Here is a 13179-nt window from a genome sequence, read left to right as displayed (position 1 = left end):
TCACTCACATGTAAGAATGTGATTCTAACTGAAACAACAGATTGTAGTCCTCTTCTGGGAAGAAGGCCTGTGATGTCATTTGGAGGAGGAGAAATAAGAGCAGATGCGATTTCTGATTAACAAAAACCAAACATCTGGAACTTTATAGGCAGGAAGCTGAGAAAACTGAGAGGCTATGCAAAACCAAAAGTAAAAGTATCTGCCATCAATATTTGTCTAAGTCACCAACAAATAAGCACATAAAGCCCCTAACAGGGATTGTGAAATTTGCATGCTGGTGCCACTGGTAGAGGATCAATCTGAAAAGCTAACTGTAGATGCCTTTCTACCTCAGATCATTAACTACCCTGAGTTTTTTGAAACCCACCATCTGACTCAAGAACCACAGAATAAAGGCTATTAGAAATACCCACAAAGCACCTTGACTCAAGAGGAGGTGTGAGATTTCCTGAAAGATAAAGCAGAGAACACAATTTGCCAAGGACATAATTTTATCTGAACTCATTTCTCACTCCTTTGGCCTACAAGGTCCACTGATATAAAAACTCAGCCCTCCGAGCCTCAAAAGTGTCATCAGCAGCTACTACTGCTGCTATGAAGTCATAAAACAGAACTCTGTCAGGAGACCAGAGGCAAAGTAGAAACAAATCAAAGATTTGTCTGTGGGGACACTTGATAAAGAGAGACCCTGCTGGGAAAAGCTCATTCAGGATATCAACAACAGATATTCATTAAGCAATACTTCACATACTGATTCAGGAAGCATCATAGGTCCTGTTTATGTTAACTCACTAATCATGACCCTAGATGTTCTTTTAGCTCACATATACGGATCTGGGGGCAGTGAAGTGGTGATGGGAAGGGGAGGATACTAGAGAGAGGGCTGCCAGTATCCCAGATCCCAAAGGTTTTTTCCATTTCTCCCTCCCCAGTGGCTCATCCAAAGCACACACGGTTCACAGGGTTCTTCCATAATTCCACCCATCCTCTAGGGCTGGGGCCATGTGTTATCCATTGCTGAATCTTCAATTAAGCTCTAGCAAAGGTCCTGGCTCATGGCACCTACACAAATGTCTATCTGCAGACTCTATTTTATCCAAAAGCTAAGTGTCCTGACACAACTTTGAAAACAGTTTGTGAAGAACTTATCTCCATTTATTTTTATTTCAGTCCTGGCACTGCTAGTTAGGTGAATCTGGCCAAAGTCCCTTCTCTCTAGGCCCCAACTACTTCACCTATAATAAGAAGGTAGGGACCATGTTTTTTTTTTTCCTCCCCCAAGTTCCTTCTGCCTGTGATTCTTCTGCCTAGATATCTTGAAGTAAGTAGAGATTTTTGGAAATAAATCATACTGGATTTATAAGTCCCAGCATGGACCATAAAGTTCATGCTGCAGAATCAATTTCTAAGTCAACTTAAGTATCTAGATAGACCCATACTCTAGGACAGGCAAAGGGAAGGACTGAGTAATCAGTAGATCCAAGTGGCATAGTCTGGCTGAAGCTACCACCATAAAAAAGGCTATCAGAAGTCAGTCTATTTCTTTTCAACATGATGTCCCAGAGCTGGAATGGTCTCGAATTCCTGGAAGTAGGGTGAAGTTTTATTCTGGGTCTTTTACTCTGAGACACATCAATCCCCCTACCCCCCTATCCTAACCTCTTTCAACTTGACCCCATGTGAAATTCACTGTCCAGATGCTGTTAATAAACCAAAGGAGGCATCCAAATTTAACTGCTAAAAGCAGCATGAGGAGAGACTCTCTGGAGAAGGCTCATTTAGGAAATCAACAAGAGAGAAAACCTGGAAGCTTTTGTTTCAATCAAAACTCTACTCTTGCTTCCAATGTCTTCTTCAGAAGGAGACTGAAAGGGAACTGTATGAATGCTTTGCTCGTTATTTCCAGTATCTGTGATCTTGACGGTTTTCATGTAAGACATGAAGCTTTTCTGGAAGTCAGCAATTGGAAAGTAATTAAGCCTCCTTGAATATTAATGCTAGGATTCTTCAGCAAAGTCCCCTTGTGGGCAAAGGAGGGATATGCAGAAATACATCACTGGAGAGTGACTCCTTTTAATCAGCAAAGGCAACCTTCTGAGGCTATTTTTCTTAAGAAATGAAAACCATTGGTTTTCATTAATTGTCTAGCTCTCTGCTCTTGAAAATAAGAAGAAATCTGGATAAAGAAATAATTGTTTTACTACTCGGAGAAAGAAGAACCACAAACAAATCCATATTACTCTCGAGATGCCAATGATGTTATGCCCTTTCACACATATCATGAGATGGAATTTGTATTCCAGTATCTAGTCTCTAATGAATCTCAGAAGACCTTAAGCTCCTCTAGCTTAGGTCCTCCAGAAAAGTTAAAGAGGCTAGAGGTGGGATAGGGTATTTGTCTTTCTTGATTTATATTCAAGACACTTTGTACTGCACTTCCCCCAAATCCTTCAATGGCTCTCCATCATCTTTAAGGATAAAGCTCATACTTCTTATCAGACAGTAAGAGTACCTTGAAAATATTAAGAAAGCTTCAGAAAACAATGAGAAAAAGATGAACAACCCAAAAGAAAAGTGTACAAAGACTATGGACAGACAGTTCATGAAAAGCACAAAAAGGTGATTGGCATCCTAGAAATCAGTGAAATGCAAACTAAAACAACAGAGAAATACCATTTCCTATCTAACCAGACAGGCCAAAGTAACCCTGCTAGTTCTAACTTGTGGTGAGAATATGGTGCTGAAGGAACTGTCATCTGCTGATGGGTCTGGAAATTGGTATATCCACTTTGAAGAGTAATTTGGCAATATCTAGTAAAAGTGAAAATGTACCCATTTTATGAATTAGCAATTCCCTTCTTTGTATGTATCCAGTGACATACTCACACATGCGCAGAACACTGTTTGTTGTAGCACTAATTAGAAACAACACAAATGTCTTTGCAAAATAGATCTCATATGTTCATATAATGGAATCCTATACAAGAGTTAAAAGTCAGAGCTCTAGACCTACATGTTTCAATATGCTGGATCTCCAAATTATAATGTTGAGGGAATAAAGCAAATTACAGAATGAGATGTACTATATCGTACCATTTATGTAAACTAAAAACAAAAGAGTAAATATTGTTTGTGTCAAATAAAATTATAAAACAAAGACTACATATAAACTGAATTTGTGATAGTGTTTGCCCTTATATGAGGAAACAGTTAATACATAGGGAAATTCAGCTTTAATTGGAATGACTTATTTAAAAACTAATAATATCTGAAGCAATATGGCAAAATGTTACCAAGACTGCATTTTGAGTGGTAGGCACATAAGGTGTTTGTTTTATTATTCATGAACTGTTTTGAATTTGTGTATTTCAAAATTAAGGAAAAAAAGAATATACCCAACTAATAGCCTTCAAAGTTCCTTGAATTTCTTATAATCATTTTCTTATCCTTTTTGAAAGTCACATTTGTGATGAATTAACAACAATTTTCAATTAGATTTTTTATTTTCCACAATTATGAAAGCACCTTCGCTCCTTTGGTTTACTGAAAGTGTAATAAATGTTAGGCACCTGCAGATTAACACAGGGAGTGGTGGGATAGTTTGAGAGCCGGCCTCTAATTCTGATTTACAAAGCGATCAACTAGTATACTAGGAACAGAACTTGTTTCCAAGCTGTATTCTTCCTGTCCCTTTCTTCCAAAAGCCATTTCCAACACCTTACAGAGAACTAAGCAATGGCAATTTTTAAGAGAGTAGTGCTATCACTATTTTTTAAAAAAATTATTGTGGTAACATACATACATACATACACACACACACACACACACATATATAACATAAAATTTGCTGTTTTAACCATTTTTGAATGTATAGTCCAGGGGCATTAACTAGGTTATGATGTAACTAACCATCACCACCATCCATTTCCAAAACTTTTTCTTTACGCCAAACAGTAATTCTGTATTCATTTATCAATACCTACCCATTCCCCTGACCTCCATCCCCTGGTGACCCTCCAGTCTACTATCTCTATAAATCTGCTTCTTCAACTGTATCATACAAAAGGGAATCATACAATATCTGTCCTTTTGTGTCTGGCTTACATCATTAAACATGCCTTCAAAGTTCATTCACAAGGCATGTATCAGAACTTCATTCCTTTCTACAGTGAAATATTCCACTGTATGTATATACCACATTTTGTTTCTCCATTCATCTGCTGATGGACCCTTGGGTTGTTTCCAACTTTTGGCTATTGTGAATAATGCTGCTATGAACATTGGTGTGTAAATATCTGTTTGGGTCCCTGTTCTTAATATTTAGGGTATATATATATATATATATATGTAGAAGCAGAATTCCTGGGTCATAGGGTAATTCTATGTTTAACTTTCTAAGGAACTACCTACCAAACTGTTTCCAGTGTCTTTACTTTTAGAAAGACTTAAGCCATCAATATCCAAGTACTCAGACCGGTGTGAGAGATTTAAAAGACAACTCCAACTGATGAATCATAGTAGTAGAATAACATTGAAAATGTGCTTCTAGTAAAGAACTTTTCACATAAATTCACTTTTTCAGCTAACGGAAACATGCCCCAAACCCAGAACCCAGTTTAAATTTTAATATGCTCTCTATTATGGTCTCAAGTCTTGGTGATAAAAAGTTTGCTTGGATGTCTGCTCAACATATTCAAATGCCTCCTTGAAAAACACTCCACTTGTTAACAAGTCCTGGATTTAGTTCACAGTGATAGTTTTAGGCTGTGTGTGGATGATTTAGAAACTTCAGCCCCACTGATATCAACCAAAGCCATGAGGTAAAAATCTTACTCTTTGTTATGAAAAATAGAAAAATTACCAAGAACACAGGAATTAAAGAAAAATTTAATACATTTTCAAGCTCTCTGCCACAACCATACCAATTTTCCAGGGAGATCAAAGAAGAATTATCTGGAGGTGGGGCAAAATGGCGTCTGAGTGAGTGCACCTCATAATCTCTCCTGCAAAAAAGTGGCTGAGTAGGGTCAGAGTCCTGCTGGATGGGGCTGTTTTGGGTGTTTGCAGGGCAGGAGGTGTCTGGACGTTGATTTGGTGGGACGGTGACAGAGGAGATTCTTAGAAGAGGTAGAATTTTGGGTCTCTTGCACAGAGGTCAGAGGTTATGGGCGGGACCCTTCATCCAGGAGCTGGTGGCCCAGCTGCAGCGATTACTGAAGGCTTTGTTGTGCTGGGGTGTTCCCAAACCCTAAGCAGGTTGTTTCAGGGGTTTGCAGGGCGGGAGGTGTCTGGATGTCAATTTGGTGAGGTAGTGACGGAGGAGATTCTTGCAAGAGGTGGAATTTTGGGTTTCTGATACAGACGTCAGAAGTTATAGGCGGAACCCCTCCCCCTAGGCTGGCGGCCCGCCTGCAGCGATCCCTGGGATCTCTGCTGTGCTGCGGTGTTCCCAAACCCTGAGTGGGCTGTTTCGGGGGCTTGCAGGGCAGGAAGTGACTGGATGTCGATTTGGTGAGACAGTGACAGAAGAGATTCTTGCAAGAGGTGGAATTTTGGGTTTCTGACATGGAGGTCAGAAGTTGTGGGCGGGACCCCTCCCCCTAGGGCTGGCAGCCTGGCCGCTGCGATCCCTGAAGGCTTTGTTGTGCTGCAGTGTTCCTAGGCCCTGTGTTAAACGGATGCGTGGTTCCCAGGTCTGTGTCCCATAAACCCTGGCGGCCCACGCTCCAGAGACTCACACACCTTGAGTATGCAATATCACGGACTTCCCATCCCCAAATCCATCCCGCCGAGGTCCTTCTGAGGTTCTTGATTACCCTAGCCCTCAGTGTTTTGCGTTGTGGTTTTTTTCTCTCTCTCTCCTTGAATTTGGAGGAGTGTACCAGCTGACTTGGGGAGAGTCTGGGAAGAAAGGAGAGGCGAATCTTCTGAGAAAGCCCAATTTACCTAAATGTCCTGGGATAGGAAACTTGGTCTGGGAGAAGGTGGAGTCAGAAAATCAATTAGACCTCCCCTAGCACACCTAAGGGGGAGGGACTGTAGGAAGTGCTATCCAAGCTTCCAATAGCATATTTGGGGTTTCTGGTGAGGTGTAGGTGCTCTCATGCTGGAAATAAAGAGTCATAGTCTTCTGTGTTGAGTTGGTTCAATAAGGACCTACTTCAATCTCCTACTGGACCTCTCAGGAAGCTTTCCTGCTGCCCTGGGAGAGAGAGAAGTGAGGAAGGGAGAAAGGGGGAAGGTCAGATCCCTAAGCATATTATTTAACTGCTAAGAGGATTCCTAGCTTGAAACATTGGTTCTTTTTTTTGTCATGGTTGCTAATATTGCATTGTCTCCTGGACTTCTCTCCCATTTTATCCACCAAGGTTCTTTTTCATTTATTTGGTTTTTTTTTTCTTTTGCTTTTGCTTGTTTCCCCCCTTTTCTTTGCATCTCCATTTTCCCTTTTTTTCTTTTCTCTGTTTTTCTTTTTTCATTGTATTTTCTTGATATACTAGGTGCTGCAGGGAACACTTCACACTTGTTGTGTTTCCTCACCCTCCATTTCCTCTTCTGTGTGTATTGATTTTGGACACTTAAACTATCCTCTTTCCCCCACATCTTTCTATCCTCCATCATCTACTGTTTCTCTTACATTCCACCACCCTTTCTTTGGCCCCCAAATTGTCTGACTTTTTATTTCTAATACCATTGTTCTGTTTTCTTTTATCCACTCTTGATATTATTGTCTTTCTTTTCTCTTTCCCTCTCTCATGGAAACACTGGCCTTTTAATTCATACTATATTCCTCCCAATATTCAGTTGACTGTCTCACTATAGGTACTCTACTTACTGCTATAACTCTACACAACTTACATGAGTCTAATATCCATTCTCCTAGATCTCGCATTGTTGCTCTGTTAACATTTATTGCCAATACTATTTTATACATTTTCTTTTATTACTCATTTTGCTTTCCCTGATCCTAATATTTTCCTTCAAAGTGAATTTAGCCAGCAACAAGAAAAGAGAGTAAGAAGAACAACGTGACAAAGGGAAGACATAACACTTATGCAAGAACAACAACTAATTAATCCCCAAGGCTAGACAAAGAAGCTAAGGAACTGATTATACCCATCAAGATAAAATGAAGACCAGACAGCAACAAAAAACTACAAACCAGTAATCAGGAAAACATGACCAAATCCAATGAACAAACTAAAAACCAGGAAGGGGAGCAGAATATCAGACAAGTAATTAAAGATCTCAAAACATATATTAGAGACCAACTTAATGAAATAAAGGAAGAGATTAAAAATACGAAGAAAACACTTGGAGAGGAAATTGCAGAAGTACGCAAAAATATAACAGATATGATGGTGATGAACACCACAGTTCAAGAAATCAAAAATACACTCTCAGCAAATAGCAGCAGATTAGAAGAGGCAGAGGAGAGAACTAGTGACGTGGAAGACAGTACATCTGAAATCAAACAGATAGCAGAACTGATGGAGAAAAAGATAGAAAAAATCCAGCTGGGACTTAGGGACCTGAATGACAATGCAAAACGCACAAACATACGTATTATAGGCATCCCAGGAGGAGAAGAGAAGGGAAAGGGGGCAGATGGGGAGTTGGAGAAAATAATGGCTGAAAACTTCCCAAATGTACTGAGAGAGATGGATGTACATGTCCAGGAAGCACAACACACCCCAAACACCATAAATCCCAACAGGCTCACCCCAAGTCATATATTTGTCAAATTATACAATGCTCAAGAGAAAATTCTAAAAGCAGCAAGAGAAAAGAGACATACAAGGGAGGCTTCAAAAGATTTAAGTGCTGATTTCTCATCTGAAACCATGGAGGTAAGAAGGCAGTGGTTATGATATAGTCAAGGTACTTAAAAGAAAAAAATTTCCAACCAAGAATACACTACCCAGCTAAACCAGCATTCAAAATTCATGGAGAGTTCAAAATATTCAGATAAACAGAAATTAAAAGAGTATGTCAACAAGAACCCTGACCTTCAAGAAATACTAAAGGGAGCTCTGCAGGAAGAAAGAAAAAAACAGGAGAGGCAGAGATGGAGGAGAGTGTAAGAGCGACAAAAAAGACAAAAAGAGAAGGAAAAAAACAAACAAAATATGACAAACACAAGTCCAAACAAAATATGGCTAACATATGTAATTCCTTGAAAGTAATAACATTGAATTTCAGTGGATTAAACTCACCTGTCAAAAGATCCTCAGACTGGAAGATTAGATAAGGAAATATGACCCATCTATATGCTGTCTGCAAGAAACACATCTTAGACCCAGGGATTCAAGGGGGTTGAAAGTGAAAGGCTGGAAAACAATCTTAAAAGCAAACAATAACTCAAAAAAGGCAGGAGTAGCTATATTAATATCAGACAAAATAGACTTTAAATGTGAAACAATTCTGAGAGACAAAGAAGGATACTACGTATTAGTGAAAGGGATAATCTTTCAAGAAGAACGAACAATCACAAATATTTATGCTCCTAACAAGGGCGCCTCCAAATACGTGAGGCAAACACTGGAAAAACTAAGTGAAAGAACAGATGCCTTTACAATTATAATGGAAGACTTTAATACACCACTATCAACTTTGGACAGAACATCTCAAAAGAGAATCAATAAAGAAACAAAAACTTTGAACAGTATATTAGAGGAGCTGGAACTAATACACATATACAGACCATTATACCCAAATAGAGCAGGACATACATTTTTCTCAAGTTCACATGGATCATTCTCCAAGATAGACCATATGCTAGGTCACAAAGAAAGACTCAATGAATTCAGAGAGATTGAAATCATATAAAATAATATCACTGAACACAGTGCAGTGAAGCTGGAAATCTGCAAGGGCTAGAGGCCCAGACTTCACACCAAGATATGGAAATTAAACACACTCTTAGGAAAACAGTGGGTCAAAGAGGAAATCTCAAAAGAAATTAATAACTACCTTGAAACTAATGAAAATGATAACACAACATACCAAAACTTATGGGACGCAGCAAAAACAGTACTGAGAGGGAAATTTATAGCCATAAATTCATACATCAAAAAAGAAGAGCAAAAATAGAAGAACTGACTGCATATTTGGAGGAATTAGTAAAAAAAACAACAAAGTAATCCCACAGGAAGAAGAAAGAAATAACAAAGATAAGAGCAGAACTAAATGAGATAGAAAATAAGAAAGCACTTGAGAAGATAAACAAAACCAAGAGCTGATTCTTTGAGAAGATCAATAAAATTGACAAAACCTTAGCTAGACTAACAAAGAAAAAAAGAGAGAAGATGCAAATACACAAAATAAGTAATGAGAAAGGAGATATCACCACTGACCCCACAGAAATAAAGACTATCATAAGAGGATACTTTGAAAAACTATATTCCAACAAAAATGACAATTCTGAGGAAATGGACAAATTCCTAGAAACACATAAGCAGCCTATATTGACGAAAGAAGAAACTGATGATCTCAACAAACCAATCACAAGTAAAGAGAATCAGTCATTAAAAACCTCCCAACTAAGAAGAGCCCAGGGCCAGATGGCTTCACAGGTGAATTCTACAAAACATTCTGGAAAGAACTAATGTCAATCTTGCTGAAACTCTTCCAAAAAATCGAAAGGAACATTACTTAACTCATTCTATGAGGCCAACATTACCCTAGTACCAAAGCCAAACAAAGACACCACAAGAAAGAAAAATTACAGACCAATCTCTCTAATGAACCTAGATACAAAAATCCTCAACAAAATACTTACTAACCATATTTAACAACACATTAAACGAATTATACACCATGACCAAGTGGGATTCATTCCGGTTATGCAAGGATGATTCAACAAAAGAAAATCAATCAATGTAATATACCATATAAACAGACTGAAGGAAAAAAACCATATAATTATATCTATAGATGTAGAAAAGGCACTTGACAAAATACAGCACCCTTTATTGATAAAAACACTGCAAAAGATTGGAATACAAGGAAATATTCTGAACATGATAAAGAGTATATATGAAAAAACCCACAGCCAACATCGTTTACAATGGTGAAATCCTAAAATCTTTCCCTCTAAGATGAGGAACAAGACAAGGATGCCCACTATCACCTCTTCTATTTAACATTGTCTTAGAAGTACTTGCTCGAGCACTGAAGCAAGAACCAGATATAAAAGGCATTCAGATTGGAAAGGAAGAGGTCAAAATTTCATTATTTGCAGATGACACGATCCTATACATAGAAAACCCTGAGAGGTCTACAACAAAGTTTCTAGAGCTCATAAATGAGTTTAGTAAAGTCGCAAGTTAGAAGATCAATGCACAAAAATCAGTAGCACTTCTGTACACCAATAATGAGCAAGCTCAGGAGGAAATCAAGAAACAAATACCATTTACAATAGTAAATTTAAAAAAATCAAATACCTAGGAATAAATTTAACTAAAGATGTAAAAAACTTATACACAGAGAACTACACAACACAGTTCAAGGAAATCAAAGAAGACCTAAAAAATGGCAGAATATTCCCTATTCATGGATAGGAAGACTAAAGATTATTAAGATGTCTATCCTACCAAAACTGATCTACACATTCAATGCAATCCCAATAAAAACCAACACAGCATTCTTTAAGAAACTAGAAAACCTAGCTATGAAATGTATTTGGAAAGGAAAGAGGCCCGGAATAGCCGAAGACATATTGAAAAAAAAAAACAAACTTGGAGGAATCACACTACCTGACTTCAAAACCTACTACAAAGCTACAGTAGTGAAAACAGTATTGGCATAAGGAGAGACACGCCGACCAATGGAACTGAACTGAGAGTTCTGATGTAGATCCTCATATATACAGTCATATAATATTCGATAAAGCCATCAAACCCTCTCAACTGGGAGAGAATGGTCTCTTCAACAAATGGTGCCTGGAGAACTGGATATCCATATGTAAAAGAATGAAAGAGGATTAACAACTCACACCTTATACAAAAATCAACTCAAGATGGGTCAAAGACCTAAATATAAGAGCCAAGACATAAAGACTTTGGAAAGCAGTGTAGGGAAGCATCTATAAGACCATGTAATAGGAAATGGCTTCACACCAAAAGCACGAGCAGCAAAAGTGCAAACAGATAAATGGGACTTTCTCAAAATTAAAGCCTTCTGCACCTCAAAGGAGTTTGTCAAGAAAGTGAAGAGAGAGTCTACACAATGGGAGAAAATATTTGGTAACCATATATGTGACAGGAGACTTATAACCTGCATATATAAAGAACTCCTATATCTTGAAAATAAAAAGACAAACAACCCATTTAAAAAATGGGAAAAAGATTTAAACAAACACTTCTCCAAAGAAGAAATGCAAATGGCTAAAAAGCACATGAAAAAATGCTCCAAATATCTAGCTATCAGGGAAATGCAAATCTAAACTACAATGAGATACCATCTTACTCCCATAAGATTGGCAGCTATGAAAAAAACAGAAGACTACAAATGCTGGAGAGAATGTGGAGGAATGGGAACATTCACCCACTGTTGGTGGGAATGCAGAAGGCTCCAGCCATTCTGGAGGACAGTTTGGTGGTTTCTCAAAAAACTAGCTATAGATTTGCCTTATGACCCAGCAATTCCACTGCCGGATATATACCCAATAGAATTGAAAACAAGGACACAAACCAATATACGCATACCAATGTTCATAGCAGCATTGCTCACTATTGCCAAAAGTTGGAATCAACCCAAATGCCCATCAACAGATGGATGGATTAAAAAAAATGTGGTATGTACATACAATGGAATACTACTCAGCTTTGAGAACGAATATACTACAAACACACGTTATAACATGGATGAATCTTGAGAACCTTATGTTGAGTGAAGCAACCCAGGCACTGAAGGACAAATACTACATGACCTCAATGATACGAAATAAGTAAACCAAGCTGCCTCAGAGAGCTAGAGACTGAATGATAGGCTTACAGGAAATTGGGGAGTAGGGGAAGGATGTAAGCTGACACCTACATGGGTGAAATCTATGATAAGCTGGAGGTAAGTATGTGTATAAGGAAGGGATAAAATGGGGGAATAGGGTTACCTTTGGGTGGGGCTTTGCGGGCTTGAGGGGGGCTAGGGATGGGAGGATGGGTAATATTGCCCAAGAAATTGGGGGGAGGGTGGGGCAACATACAAACATAGGAGATTGTCAGGGTATAATGAGAGTATAATGCTGAAAAAACTTTTTCGAAAATATAACAAGGAAGGTTACCTGTTTAAGATGCTTAAAGGGGATAATCCGACGCAGGACAGGCTCCTAGGGAGTATGTGAGTGTTCATTTTACCAGAGTGGGTTATATCATTAGATAGAGACCCATATAATGAGAGTGAAGATATACCCACATCCTCGGGAGAACTGATGTTCTCAAATAGAGGGAATTGTATCTCTCGAGAGAAATGGTGGTTCCCAGTGCATTAGGGCAGTTGAGCATGTCAAGCCCTCAACACTGTTGCAAGTATCTCTGAACATGGCCCTTCAAGCAATGAAGATTGACTGTCACTGTGGGCCCTAAAGGGAGGGGGAAAGAGGTATTGAACAGATGGAACCAATGTAACTGTGTGGGCAATAGAAGTGCTCCACAAGATTATGCAAGGATGGATATAAGACACGTTAAATTATACCAAAAATATATAGGGGCTGATAGGCTAAAATGTAAATCATAATGTAAAACGTAAGGTAACTAAAAATTTAGAAAATTGTATAGTCTAAAATATAAACCACAATGTAAACCCAAATGCTACCTTGTTTGAAAGCTATTGTCTCAATATCTGTACATCAGTTTCAGTAAATATGGTATGAATATATAAAAAGATTATTGCTGTTGGATATGTGGAGTACTGTATATTGTATATATGAATTACTGTGATCTAAAACTTTTGTGAAGATAAGCTTAATAATTAGGAAAAAAAGAAGGAAAAGATAGGACGTAGACACTGAGGAAAAGACGGAAGTAGTTGCCTTGCCAATTTGCATACAGGGTAACACTTATTGCAGTGATGGAAGGCAAAACATCAAAAACAAGGTTTATGCATTTTTTAATACCCTAATTTATTTTTACCTTAATTTTTCTAAATTAATATGTATTCTATATCTAACCTTTGAACTCA

At 38.2% G+C, this 13179-nt stretch overlaps 1 protein-coding gene across 13 annotated transcripts in view; it reads right to left on the bottom strand.

The window, feature by feature from the left end:
* Window positions 1-13179, bottom strand: part of AKAP13 (A-kinase anchoring protein 13) — a 390788-nt gene that overhangs the window by 35061 nt on the left and 342548 nt on the right. The gene's annotated exons all lie outside the window — the stretch shown is intronic.

Source organism: Dasypus novemcinctus, chromosome 3 (genome assembly GCF_030445035.2).
Source record: "Dasypus novemcinctus isolate mDasNov1 chromosome 3, mDasNov1.1.hap2, whole genome shotgun sequence".
NCBI classification, from domain to species: Eukaryota; Metazoa; Chordata; class Mammalia; order Cingulata; family Dasypodidae; genus Dasypus; species Dasypus novemcinctus.
Note: the sequence above shows the minus strand (reverse complement) of the source record. Positions and strands in the feature narration are given on the sequence as shown.